This window comes from Canis lupus, chromosome 9 (genome assembly GCF_048164855.1).
Source record: "Canis lupus baileyi chromosome 9, mCanLup2.hap1, whole genome shotgun sequence".
Taxonomy (NCBI): domain Eukaryota; kingdom Metazoa; phylum Chordata; class Mammalia; order Carnivora; family Canidae; genus Canis; species Canis lupus.
This window is the reverse complement of record NC_132846.1, coordinates 62,664,657-62,677,011: the sequence shown is the minus strand read 5'-3', so window position 1 is coordinate 62,677,011 and position 12,355 is coordinate 62,664,657. Positions and strand designations below refer to the sequence as shown.

At 42.7% G+C, this 12,355-nt stretch overlaps 1 protein-coding gene and 1 long non-coding RNA gene across 2 annotated transcripts in view; one reads left to right on the top strand and one right to left on the bottom strand.

Annotated features, from left to right (window-relative positions):
• Nucleotides 1–12,355, bottom strand: part of KCNK13 (potassium two pore domain channel subfamily K member 13) — a 97,056-nt gene that overhangs the window by 7,946 nt on the left and 76,755 nt on the right. The window lies entirely within an intron of this gene.
• Nucleotides 5,132–7,577, top strand: LOC140640376 (uncharacterized). Its single transcript, XR_012037092.1, has 2 exons — nucleotides 5,132–5,326; nucleotides 7,299–7,577. It is a non-coding gene; the product is annotated as an uncharacterized lncRNA (long non-coding RNA).

Here is a 12,355-nt window from a genome sequence, read left to right as displayed (position 1 = left end):
AAGTTCTGTCACAAATACACACACAAAAATAACATAAAGGGAAAGAGACAAGATTTTGAATCAGGTTATTTCAAGGTGGTGATCTTCTGGGTGATTTAATTTTTCATAATGCTTTATATCTTTCATTACTTTTAAACAGAGAAAAATGTGTTAAAATATTCTGGAAGTTTTTCTCAAATGGCAGGCAAATACCTGCTCAAAACAATCAACCCTCTTGATTCATTCTTCTCAATACACTGAGAAATCAAAGTTTGGCTTGCACAAACTTTTCATTGTCTTTTTGATTTGGAAATTTTAAGCCTCTCTTTGTAGTGAGATGAGACTACATAAGGGTTTGTGGGCGTTTTTGAATAAGACCTTCCAGTTTTTCTTTCTTTTTTTAGCCACCAATGACTCTTTTTTTTTTTTTTAATTAAATTAAATTTGCCAACATATAGTGTAACACCGTGTGCTCATCCCATTAAGTGCCCTTCTCAGTGCCCATCATCCAGTTACCCACCCCCCCACCTCCTCTTCTGAAACCCTGTTTCCCAGAGTTAGGAGTCTCTTTCCAGTTTCAATTAGGATGGAAAGAGGGGGCAAAAACAAACCCCATGGTGGGGGTGCTTAGGTGCTCAGTGGGTAAAGCCTCTGACTCTTGGTTTTAGCTCAGATCATGGTCTCAGGATCCATGCTCAGCAGAAGTCTGATTCTCTGCCTCTCTCTCCCTCTATGCATCCCCCCTCCCCTAGCTCACATGCATGAGCACGCGCACTCTCTCTCTCTCAAATGAATAAATCTTTAAAAAAATCCACCAAAACCAGACCCCATGGACTATTCTTAGGGGGGATGTGAGGGATGGGAATGGGGCTCCAATGATGGAAGACTTGAGGGTTTTACCAGGCACAGAGTTTATATGGATTATAGAACCACAGCTGTTAGAGCTGAGAGGAACTTCACAGTTTTCTGTCATAAGTGGGGAGACTGAGGCACTGAAAAGCCAGGTAATCTTGAGGGGTGGAGGCTTGGCTTGAATCCAGGTTCCTTATCCAGATTGCCCTCCCTTACTCTTGTTGCCTGTGGAAAATTGTTTTTCAAAGATGATTTTGAGCAAACTGCTCCCACCCCTGTAAGAACTGAAGCCTATTTCCCCTTCTTCTTGAATCTTGGATGACCTTGAGACTTGCTCTGACCAATCACAGTGGCAGAAGTCATGCTGCACCACTTCCAGGCTTAGACAGTAAGGAGCCTAGCAGTTTTATCTTTCTCTTTCTGGACTCCTGAGTTACTATGTGAAAAGTGTGACCACTTAGCTGGAGAGAGTCCCAGCCCTCCCCAGCCATTTCAGCCTCCTCGGATACTGGGTAAATCCATTTTGGGCATTCCAGCCCCAGTCAAGCATGAGATATACCAGCTGTACCCTGTGGAACCAGAGAACCACCAGTGGAGCCCAGTAGATCTACAGCATTGTGAGAAATGTCCATGATTGTTGTTTAAGCCGCTAATTTAGGGAGGTTTGCTGCATAGCAATGACTAATGAAATGTCTTCTCTCTGGGGCTTGCAATTTTTTCAACAGGCATCTTCTCCCCATGATTTCTGGGCTGCTCCAGCTCCTCCCTTCACGCTTCATTGGTAACTGAGTGTAAGGGATTTCAAAGAGTGTCAAAAGGAGATCTTTAGGGAGTTTGGAATTTAATGGGAATTCTACTTGTAAATCAAACAAGTTGTCAAGCCTGTGATATTAAGAAACAGACACTAGCTGAGGGCACTGGACAGGTGGGATGAGGAGAGCATTCTACTGTTGAAACATATTTGGGTCATTTCCAGCTTGGGGCTATCATGAGTAGTACTCTGGTGCATATCTTTTGGTGAACATATATGCATATTTCTTGTGGATACCCATACTTAGGAGTGGAAGTGAGGACTTACACAATATTATATCTTCAGAAAAGTGGATGCCCTGATTGACCCCATCCTCATCAGAGTTTGAGAAACCCAGTTTCTTCATATTCTTGCCAATATCCATTTCAGCCATTCTGGTGGGTACATGGTGGTCTTAATTAGCATTTCCTTGATGCCTATTAAGCTAAGCATCTTGTCATATGTTTTGTGGATGGGTGGGCATCCTCTTAATGCCTGTTCAATTATTTTGCCCATTTTCTTTTTCGTTGTTGAATTTTAGGTGACACAGAAACAGTGAAGCTCTAGGCCTTGAATGGGTTCCAGATATGCTCAGTGAATTTACTGCCCCATCTAAGGCAAGGGCATCGGTTCACACAACCTGCTGGCGAACCCTCTCTTGCATAGCACTCATTTCTCCAATGGAGAATTTTTTCTAACATTTCTTATGCTAGCCAATGTTCCCTACAGTGTAGATTTTGATAACAATATTTAAAGTGCTTAATAGTTATCTCTTGAAAGTGGATTTTGGAATAGACACTCCCATTGATGGCCAACTGCCTCCAGGGTATAAACTGAGGTTAAGTTGCACAAACACACACTTATCTGTTTATAATTAAGTGTTTTATGGTAGTGAGCACTCAGACAATATAACACCAAAAAAAGCTCATGGTAACACCCTGTGAAAATTTTCATTTGACAAACCAGGATTTGAACCCTAAATTGGAAGCTCTGGCTGCGCACAAGATGCTGATACAGTCTACAAAATAAACAATTTCCATTCACCTCACACTTGAGTAATCCCTGTACACTGGTAAATCTAAGGCAAAGATACAAACTAATCACTCAAAATCCTTTTTACAAGACCTACACCTTTTAAAAGTCACTTCTCTCCCATTCTGAACACCATTGTTGAGTTCCACAAAACAGATTTTTGTCAACAAACATAATTTTGTTCTTGCTTGATAGGATATCACACTGTACCATGTTTGTGTTCACCATAATCTCCCTTATACAAACTTCAAAAAAAAAAGCAGACCCTACTAATTATTAAAATCAAGCTAAGAATGTCTCTCCTTCAACCTGGTTCGTTTTTCACAAACTACCACTGGAAAATTACCAAAAACAGACAATGGGATTTAAAACTGGCCTTGTCTGGCCTGTATGGGTTTTCCTCCATAGTTCAGCAATATGCCCTGTGGCTCCCATGTGCATAATAATAAATCAGGTCTTCTCAGTACAGCATTCAGTGCCGCAAGGGAAGTGATTCTCTGAGGAGGGGTATGGTAGGCCCTTCAATTCCAGTCAGGCATGGACATCCAAGCCCTGACTCCTCCTTCACCTATCTGGAAATGAGCTGAAGGGGTAGGTGGCATGATCAGATAAGTGAACAGATACTTAATGGATGGTCAGATGGGTAAAACCTTGTCTTAGCAACTTAGCTAAAATGTGGAGAAGATTGGATCCTGCCCCTTTAGAGAAAGAAAGTACTGCATGCTTAATTACTGCATGATTTAAAAAAAAATCAAACACTTCAGAGAGTGCCAGAGTGGTGATGGGGGGAGGTTCCTTAATAGAAACTTGGGGTAATGAGAAACCGGGACAAATCAGTACCTTAGTACACACGTACAGGAAGTGTGGAGGGAGAGGTGTGCGTACTGTGTGAAGAGGTAGGGTGGCCATCTGTACTTCCCAGGCTATGAGAAGTATGGATTAAGTTTTATGAGTCTTCTCAAGAAAATGCTTAAAGACAAGGGTTTATGAGGGTCAAGTGTTCACAAGCAAAGTTTACTTCCTCTTATATTATTTCTAGATGTTGAGGAGAGAGCTGTTGGAGGCAAGTGTTGACATGACAGTCAAATAAGGCAGTAATTGTCATACTTATTAGGTTGCACACACTGTGCCAGAGGATGTGCAGGGTAGGGTTAGGTGGGTGATTACAAGATAGCTTCTGCCCTCCAGGAGCATCAAACCTGGTCCAGGAGATAAAGTACTGCAACGACACACAAGAAGGAAACCTGCACTAGGTTGTTTATCAAATCAAGTAAACTCCTTTTCTTTTTCTTTTTTAAAAGATTTATTAATGTATTTGGGAGGGAGGGAGGGAGAGAGACAGAGACAGAGACAGAGACAGAGACAGAGACAGAGACAAAGAGAGCATGCACAAGCTGAGGGAAGGGCAGAAGGCTGAGCTTGGAGCCCAAGGTGGGGCTCGATCTCAGGACACTGAAATCATGACCTGAGCAGAAATCAAGAGTTGGTTGCCTAAACGACTGAGCCACCCAGGTGCCCCATGTAAACTCTTTTTCTGAGTCACCTGAAAATAACATAAAAGACAGATGGAAAGCTTCTGCCAAGCTTCAGGGAGGATGGATGGTCTGATCACACCTTTACTCACAGTGTGAAAATGAGCTGAGAGGTGAATAAGGGAGAAGCAAACCATGGTCACTTAGCATGAAAGTCTTGAACTTCAGTACACGTGAAAATTCCCTGAGGAGTTTGTTAAAAACTGAATTTTCAGGCCTCACCCTCAGAGATTCTGATTCAGGAGGTTAAATGGGGCCAGAAAATCTGTATTTTAAACTAATTCCCATAGTGATTCTAGTACAAGGACCAGAGACCCCACTCAGAGAGGTACCTCTAGCTGGGGTCAGAGCACAGGGGCAGGAGAGTTGGAAACAAAGGTCCTATCTGCTTGGGTAAGGGTCTAAGTTAGGGCCCTACCAAAATCAGTGAAAGATACGATACTTCTGGGGTCCTAAGGGCAAAGGCAACCCCTAATTTCTTTCATATATCAATAAATGATGCAGAAAACATTCAGGTGGTACATTATATCAGAATGAGCGGTCTTCAGAAGCTCTGGAATAACTGTGGAGCCAGGATACCAGTGGACATGAAGACAGCTGCTCCCCTTCCTTTGGATTTGTAGGACTTCCAGAGTAGCCAAGGACTTCTTGCTTCCTATGTTACACGGCAACAAAGGTAATGAAGACCAGGAAGTGGTACTTCCTTCCCAGCCAGTCGCTTTTCTGGGCTGGAACCAGATGGGTTTGTGGTTTCTTTTTGTAAAATGAGGTTTTGGATTTTTTGGGTGGAGGGGAGAAGGGAAATGCAGGAGCGCAACTGAGGGCTGAGGTGGGCATTGGTTCTAAATCCGCTTTCTACATGGGCATTTGCTAAGGACCTGCTGCCATGGTAGCCCACCTTGGTAAAGGAATAGGCCTAGATTCCGTGTTCTAGATAATGCTTCTTGACTGTTGGTTCCAGAACTACCCAAGGAGCTTGTTAGATCCAGACCCCTAAGCCTTACCACCTGGATCGGCATCTCTGGGGCTGGGCCTGGTTTCCTCCCTGGATATTGATGACTACTCTAGAGCTGGAGAATCATTGTTCTAGAGTTTTCCATTCAAGACAGGATTTCTCAGTGATGTAGGCAAAGGAGATCTGGTAATAACTTCCTCATTTTAGGAATTTGGTAACTGTACTCTTTATTTGCAGCTCATAGCTTCACTGTCTGGTGGTGAGAAAAGTGTTGGAAATACCGATTTGGGGAATATCCTTCGTTCTACGACCTACTGGTTCATGAGTTCTCTGGGTCTTTTATTTATTTATTTATTTATTTATTTATTTATTTATTTATTTATTTTATTTTTTAGTTCTCTGGGTCCTTAAGCACAAGGCCATTTGATTGTTTATTCCAGCTCTTGAAGCAGGGAGATTAGTGACACAAGAGGGTGATGAATATGGTGACAGTTTACGCGCACGGAGCACTCGTTCTGAGCCAGACACTATGCTTAGTGTTTTACACAAACTCACTTTTTCAATCCTCATGCCAACCTTGAAAATTAGGAATATTATCCTATCCATGTCCCCCCCCTCTTTTACATGAGAACCTGAAGTACACAGAGGTGTCAAAAGTTGCTTGGAGTCACGGGGGTAGCTAGTTAGGGCCCTGGGTTCTAGTCCAGACTATTAATAACCTATGTGTGTGATGGTCACAACTTATTCTGGTTGCCCCTTTGGTAAAATGAGGATAGAACGGCCCAGATGAACTCTAGGGACAGTCAGGTGCCAACATTCTGTGACTTGGGCATCCAATCATCCCAGGATTCTGGGGAGGGCTCACCTGTGTATCTGAGGTTCCTCTTCTACAGGCCAGGCAGATGACAACGATAGTCCATATGAAAAACATTTCTTTCTGTAACATTTCTCAACTATGAAGACATCACAGGCTAATTTAAAGCATTTCACATAGCAGCTGGGGGGCCGGAGGGAAATGGCATTTTCACTGTACATGGTGCTATTTTTCTGTGACAGTTATTGCTGTGGATGCAAAAGTCTGGAGTTCTTACAGGTCCAGATGTCTTTGGAATCTGCTATTTTTAAGGTTATTATATCTCTCTCTTTTGTTAATAGTAAAGCCTCTTTGACAAAAGACAGTATCGTATATGGTAAAGATTAAGCTACGTTTCAGGTAATTTCTGAACTGGGGGACGTTTCTAGACTCCTCAGCAGTAAGTCACTTACAAGTCAAAAATAAATTGATGCTCCTCTGCCTATAAAAGCTGAAAACCAGGGTGTGAGACATAGGATTCTTTAAATCATTTGCATTATTACGAGTCACAGTAATGTCTGTGTTCAGAAGGTAACAGAAATTAGCCCCACAGGAATCAGAAGACGTCAGTGCCTGAAGAGGAATTTGACAAATTTCATTTCCCTGAGAGAACACTGAGTCATGGGGGACAATTTAGCTCTGGGTTTTATGCTTTCTCAAGCCCCTTTTTCTCCTCACAACCCCTTGAGCTAATGTGATGGCTGGAATAAATGCTGTCATTTGTTCTGACTTTGCCCTCACTTAAAGGTGGGGTGCGGGGGGGGGATCATCTAATTTACTTATTTCAGGGAGGCGTCCCAATTCCAGCGCTTCTTAACTTTTACATAATGAAACTACTCCTTAAAAGCAAGCACCTATAAAAAAAAAAAAAAAAGCACCTATGATTATGTTCTCTCTCAAACAAAACTGCCGTGGACTCCGAGGACACGGTTCCTTTAAGTAGAACGTTCCTACAACAGGTCACAGACGCCTTTTCTTCAACGTGAGCGAGAAGGTCTGGCTCCAGGACATTTTTTTTAAGATTTTATTTATTTATTCATGAGAGATACAGAGAGAGAGAGAGAGAGAGAGGCAGAGACACAGGCAGGGGGAGAAGCAGGCTCCATGCAGGGAGCCCGATGTGGGACTTGATCCCAGGACTCCAGGATCACGCTGTGGGCCGAAGGCAGGTGCTAAACCTCTGAGCCACCCAGAATTCCGCTGGCTCCAGGACATTTTGAGGAGCTACAAGAATATCTTCGTTTTGATGGGCATCTGGATAAAGCACGAGTGAGTCTGACTGCCTTTGCGAATTTCTTGCTGCAGATGAGAGAGATGTGAGCTTCCTCTGGATGACTGGCAGGTGGTATACACAACAGGCAAAGCTCCTATGTGCTGCGTGACCTGGGAGGCCCTGTCCCACCTTCTCAACACCCTCGATCCCCCTACTGTGGGATCCTAGTGCTTCCAGAAATCCAGCTTGAAAGCCAGAGACCTAGAGGATATTGGTGGCTCTCTCGTCTGTTATGGTCTTACAAAGATGAATGAAGCAAGGCCTGGGCATATGAAATCATACGCAACTTAAGAAATAAATGTGTTTGGGAATCCCTGGGTGGCTCAATGGTTTAGCGCCTGTCTTTGACCCAGGGCGTGATCCCGGGGTCCTGGGATCGAGTCCTGCATCGGGCTCCCTGCGTGGAGCCTGTTTTTCCCTCTGCCTGTGTCTCTGCCTCTTGCCCTCTCTGTGTCTCTCATGAATAAATAAATAAAATCTTAAAAAAAAAAAAAAGAAAGAAAGGTGGTATTCGTAATGCCGTAACACACTCTCCCTGGTCTAGAACTCTTCCCTACAAACCCATGAGATTTCCTCTGTGTTATGGACTGAAGAAGGTTCAGCAACTCGCCAGTTCATATGTGGAAACCCTACTCTCCAGTGTGACGTATTAGGAGGTGGGGCTTTGGGGAGGTAAATGGGATTAGCTGAGGTCAGCACAGGGCAGTCCTCCTGCCTCCTGGTGGGATTAGTGCCCTTATGAGAGTCACTGGGGAGGGCCTGCTTTCTCTCTCTGCTCTCCGTCATGTGAGGATGCAAGGGGACGTCAGCAGTCTGAAAACCAAAAGAGGGCTTTGGAACTCGGCCTGACCTCAGACTTCCCACCTCTGCAACTGTGGGAAATAAATTTCCACTGATTATTAGCCACCCGGTCCATGGTACTTGTCCCAGAGGCCTAAGACAGTAGGTTACCATTGCACCATGATGCACCTTGCATTCCCTAGAATCTCTCAGAAACACGTGGCAAACATCCTCATATTTGCTATGAAAATTAGCTCTAGGTCTAGAAAACCATAGCTCACTAGAGAAAATGAAGTCTTTCCTTCCTTTTCTTCTTTCTTTCGCTTCTGGCCTCCTTCTTCCCTTCCTTCCCCTTTTCCTTTCTTCAATTTCCTTAAAAGACGCTTTGGAGACCTACAACTCACCCTTCGCTCTTTTTAGAGGCACCTCCTTTGTCTGTATTGAAATGAATCACTGTTCTGTCATGAACTATTCTTTGAAGGGGGGCTCTCCTGAGGCCTTTTCTTAAAAACATTTTATTTTGAAATGATTAGTTCCAGAAAGCAGTTATAACTTTCTCTTGCCCAAAGCTAGCCGAGAACCCATCTCAGAAAGCATCGTGGTGCTTGCGGCACAAATAGGGTTGGTGTAATAATTTAACTGCCAGGGGAAATGTTTGAAAATACTTTCCACTCCCTAGTCATGGGGCAAGTGGGGGCTGATTCATTAGGATTGGATTTTCCACTGAGGGAACAAGCACCGAAGACAAACGCCACCCGGGAACTAGGGCTGTCAGCCCAGACACGAGGGTCCTTTTAGTGAGTTAAGAAATGGATGTTCTTCTGATGCCACCGTTTCTAGTTTTAGGCAAAACAGGCTCCACAATGAACAGTGACCCAATTTGTCCCTTTCTCCCTTAAAATGGTTTTGTCCACTCTACCTTTCCTCTTCTCTACAGTAAGCATCCAAAAGGGCCTTTCTCCTCCAGACAGGTCAGCCGTGTTCTGCGTCCCTGCTTATTTGACAAACTTTTCCCAAATGTGTTGACCACGTGCCAGACACTCAGCTACTTGTTATCTGGGAAAAAGACACCAGTTCCTAGTTTCCTTCAACTATGTTTCTTCTGGGATTTACGCTTCCTTCACCATCTTCTGCTTTGTTGCCATTTTTCACACATTTATTGGCCTTTCCTAGTTCTTCGTTTGTGAATTCCTATTCATGTCTAGTCCGCTTTCCTATTAGGATATTTGTTCTTTTTTCCTATTGATTTGTGAGAGCTCTTCATACAGTTTTTAAAAAATTAGGGGCACCCGGATGGCTCAGGGGTTAAGCATCTGCCTTGGGCTCAGGGCGTGACCCTGGGGTCTTGGGATCGAGTCCCACATCGAGCTCCCCGCAGGGAGCCTGCTTCTCCCTCTGCTTGTGTCTCTGCCTCTCTCTGTGTGTATCTCATGAATAAATAAATAAAATCTCTAAAAAAAAAGAAAATTAACTTACCACCTTTTATGTATATTGAAATATTTTTCCAATGTATGTCTGCCTTTTATTTTTACATAAATGTTTTGTTGCCTTGCTGAAGTTTAATTTTTATGAAGAAAAAGCCATCAGTTTCCATCAATTTTCTTTTGTGGCTTTGTCTTTGGGAGTCATGGAGGGGAAAATTCTCCAGGAATATACTAGTATTCACTTAGGGTTCTAATTTTTTTTTAAGATTTTATTTATTTATTCATAGAGTCAGAGAGAGAGAGAGAGGCAGAGACACAGGCAGAGGGAGAAGCAGGCATCATACAGAGAGCCCGATGTGGGACTCGATCCAGGGTCTCCAGGATCACACCCTGGGCTGCAGGCGGCGCTAAACCGCTGCGCTACCGGGGCTGTCCCTGGTTCTAATTTTTATAAGCAATTTAATAATTAATTTCTCTCCAAGTGCAGGTACCTAGCAGTTTAAAAATAGTTTTTCTCAGCACCATTTTTAATTGAAATTTTTATTGAGATAATTGCAGATTTATTAATTTATTTTTAAAGATTTTATTTATTTATTTATTTATTTATTTATTTATTTATTTAGGGGTTATTTATTTATTTATTTATTCATGAGAGACACACACACAGAGGGAGAGGCAGAGACACAGGCAAGAGAGAAAGGCAAGCTCCATGCAGGGAGCCCGATGAGGGACTTCATCCTGGGACTCCAGGATCACACCCTGGGCGGAAGGCAGGCGCTCAACCGCTGAGCCACCCAGGCGTCCTGATGATTGCAGATTTATAAGCAAGTATAAGAAATAACACAGAGTCTGCTTATACTTTACCCAGTTTCCCCCAATGCTAATGTTTTGCAAAACTGCGGTGTAATATCACAAGCAGGGTGTTGACATTGATTCACTCCATGGGTCTTATATTTCCCTCCATTTACGTACACATGTGTGTGGGTTCAGTTCTATAAAATTTTGTCCTGGGTGTAGGCTGAGTTGTAGCACAATTTTTAAATAGTCTATTCTTTCTCTACTCTCTTGAAATGCCACTTTTATCAGAGGCAAATTTCCTATATTTGGTTCTGGATTCGGTATCTTTTCCCATCAGTCTGTCTGTCCCTGTTGGAACTGGTACCAAAAATCTCAACGGTTTTCTTTCAATATCCGTGATGACTCCTCTTTCTTCTCCCCTCTTCTTTTCCTGCTCCTTTCTCCTTTTTCTTTGCAAAACTGCCCCGCTTATATTTATGTTCCAATTTTCCTGATGAGCTTTAGAATCGTTTGGTTAAGTTCCAGAAAAGATCTTTGGATTCTGATTGGAGTCGCCTTATATTTAGAGACTCATTTGTGGAGAAATGACATCCTTACCAAATTGAGTTTTTCCACCAGGAGCACAGTGCCTCTCTCTCTGTTTATAGAAATCTTTTAAAAATGAGCCTTAGTAGAATTTTGTCATTGCTTCATATGAATCCTGTCCAAATCTTGTCACACTGATTCCTGTTTCACAGCTCTATGTAGATGATATCGATGAGCCTTTCTCTCTACCATATGTATTTTTTGGTTGGTGGTTGTTGATTTTTCAGTTACGATGAAACACATATAACATAAAATTTGCCATCTTCACTATTTTAAAGCGTCTCTCAGTGGTATTAGATCCATTCCCGGTGCTATACAGCCATCACTACTGATCTCCAGGACTTTGGCATCATCCCAAAGAGAAACTCTGCCCATGGAACAGTAACACCCTAACCTCCCTTCCTCCCAAGCCCCTGGCAACCTCTATTCCACTTTCTGTCTCTGTAACTTTGGAAGCAGTATTTGTCCTTTTGTGTCTGGCTTCTTTCACTTAGCGTCATGTCCTCAAGGTTCAGCTGTATTGTAACATGTGCTAGAATTTTGTTCCTTTTCGTGGCTGCATAAGAGTCTATGTATATGTTTATGCCATATGTTGTTCATCCATTCATCCTCAGGACATCTGGGTTATTTCTATCTTTTGGCTATTGTGAGTAATGCTATGCACATTGGATTGGGGCATAAGTATTGGTTTGAGTCTTTGCTTTCAATTCTTTTGGATATATACCCAAAAAGAAAACATATTTAAAACATATTTCATAACTTACTATTAGTAGCATACAGTAGAAGGAAGGTATTATATATAATATAATATTATATATATATATATATATTTTTTTTTTTTTAGAAAGAGAGCAAGGTGGGGAGGGGCAAAAGAAGAGAGAGAGAGAGAGAGAGACAGACAGACAGACAAAATCCCAAGCAGGTTCCATGCTCAGCATGGAGCCCAATGCAGGGCTTGATCGCATGACCTTGAGATTGTGACCTGAGCTGAAATCAAGAGGTGGATGCTTAACCAACTGAGCTACCCAGGTGCCCCTTACATTTCTAATTAGAAAAAAATATTATCATCCCCCTCCCTAAGAAAAGCTCCCAAGTAAAACCAAAATATATGCACTCATTCTTCAAGGCGCCAAAGGTCTTTCTTGCTTCTATTAGGCCCTGACCTCCTTGACCTACTGTAACAATTATTGATTAACTCTTGTCCATTCCTAGACCTTGAGTTCAGCAGGCCTTAGACAGGCAAAACTTTAAAATGTAATTGTTTTTTCTAAAGATTTTTTATTTATTTATTCATGAGAGACACACAGAAAGAGAGAGAGAGGCACAGACACAGGCAGAGGGAGAAGGAGGCTCCATGCAGGGAGCCTGAAGTGGGACTCCAGGATCACTCCCTGGGTTGAAGGCAGCGCTAAACCACTGAGCCACCCGGGCTGCCCTAAAATGTAATTGTTAATACAAAAAACCCAATTCTCTCTTTGTGCTATTGAATCTTTTGGATGAAT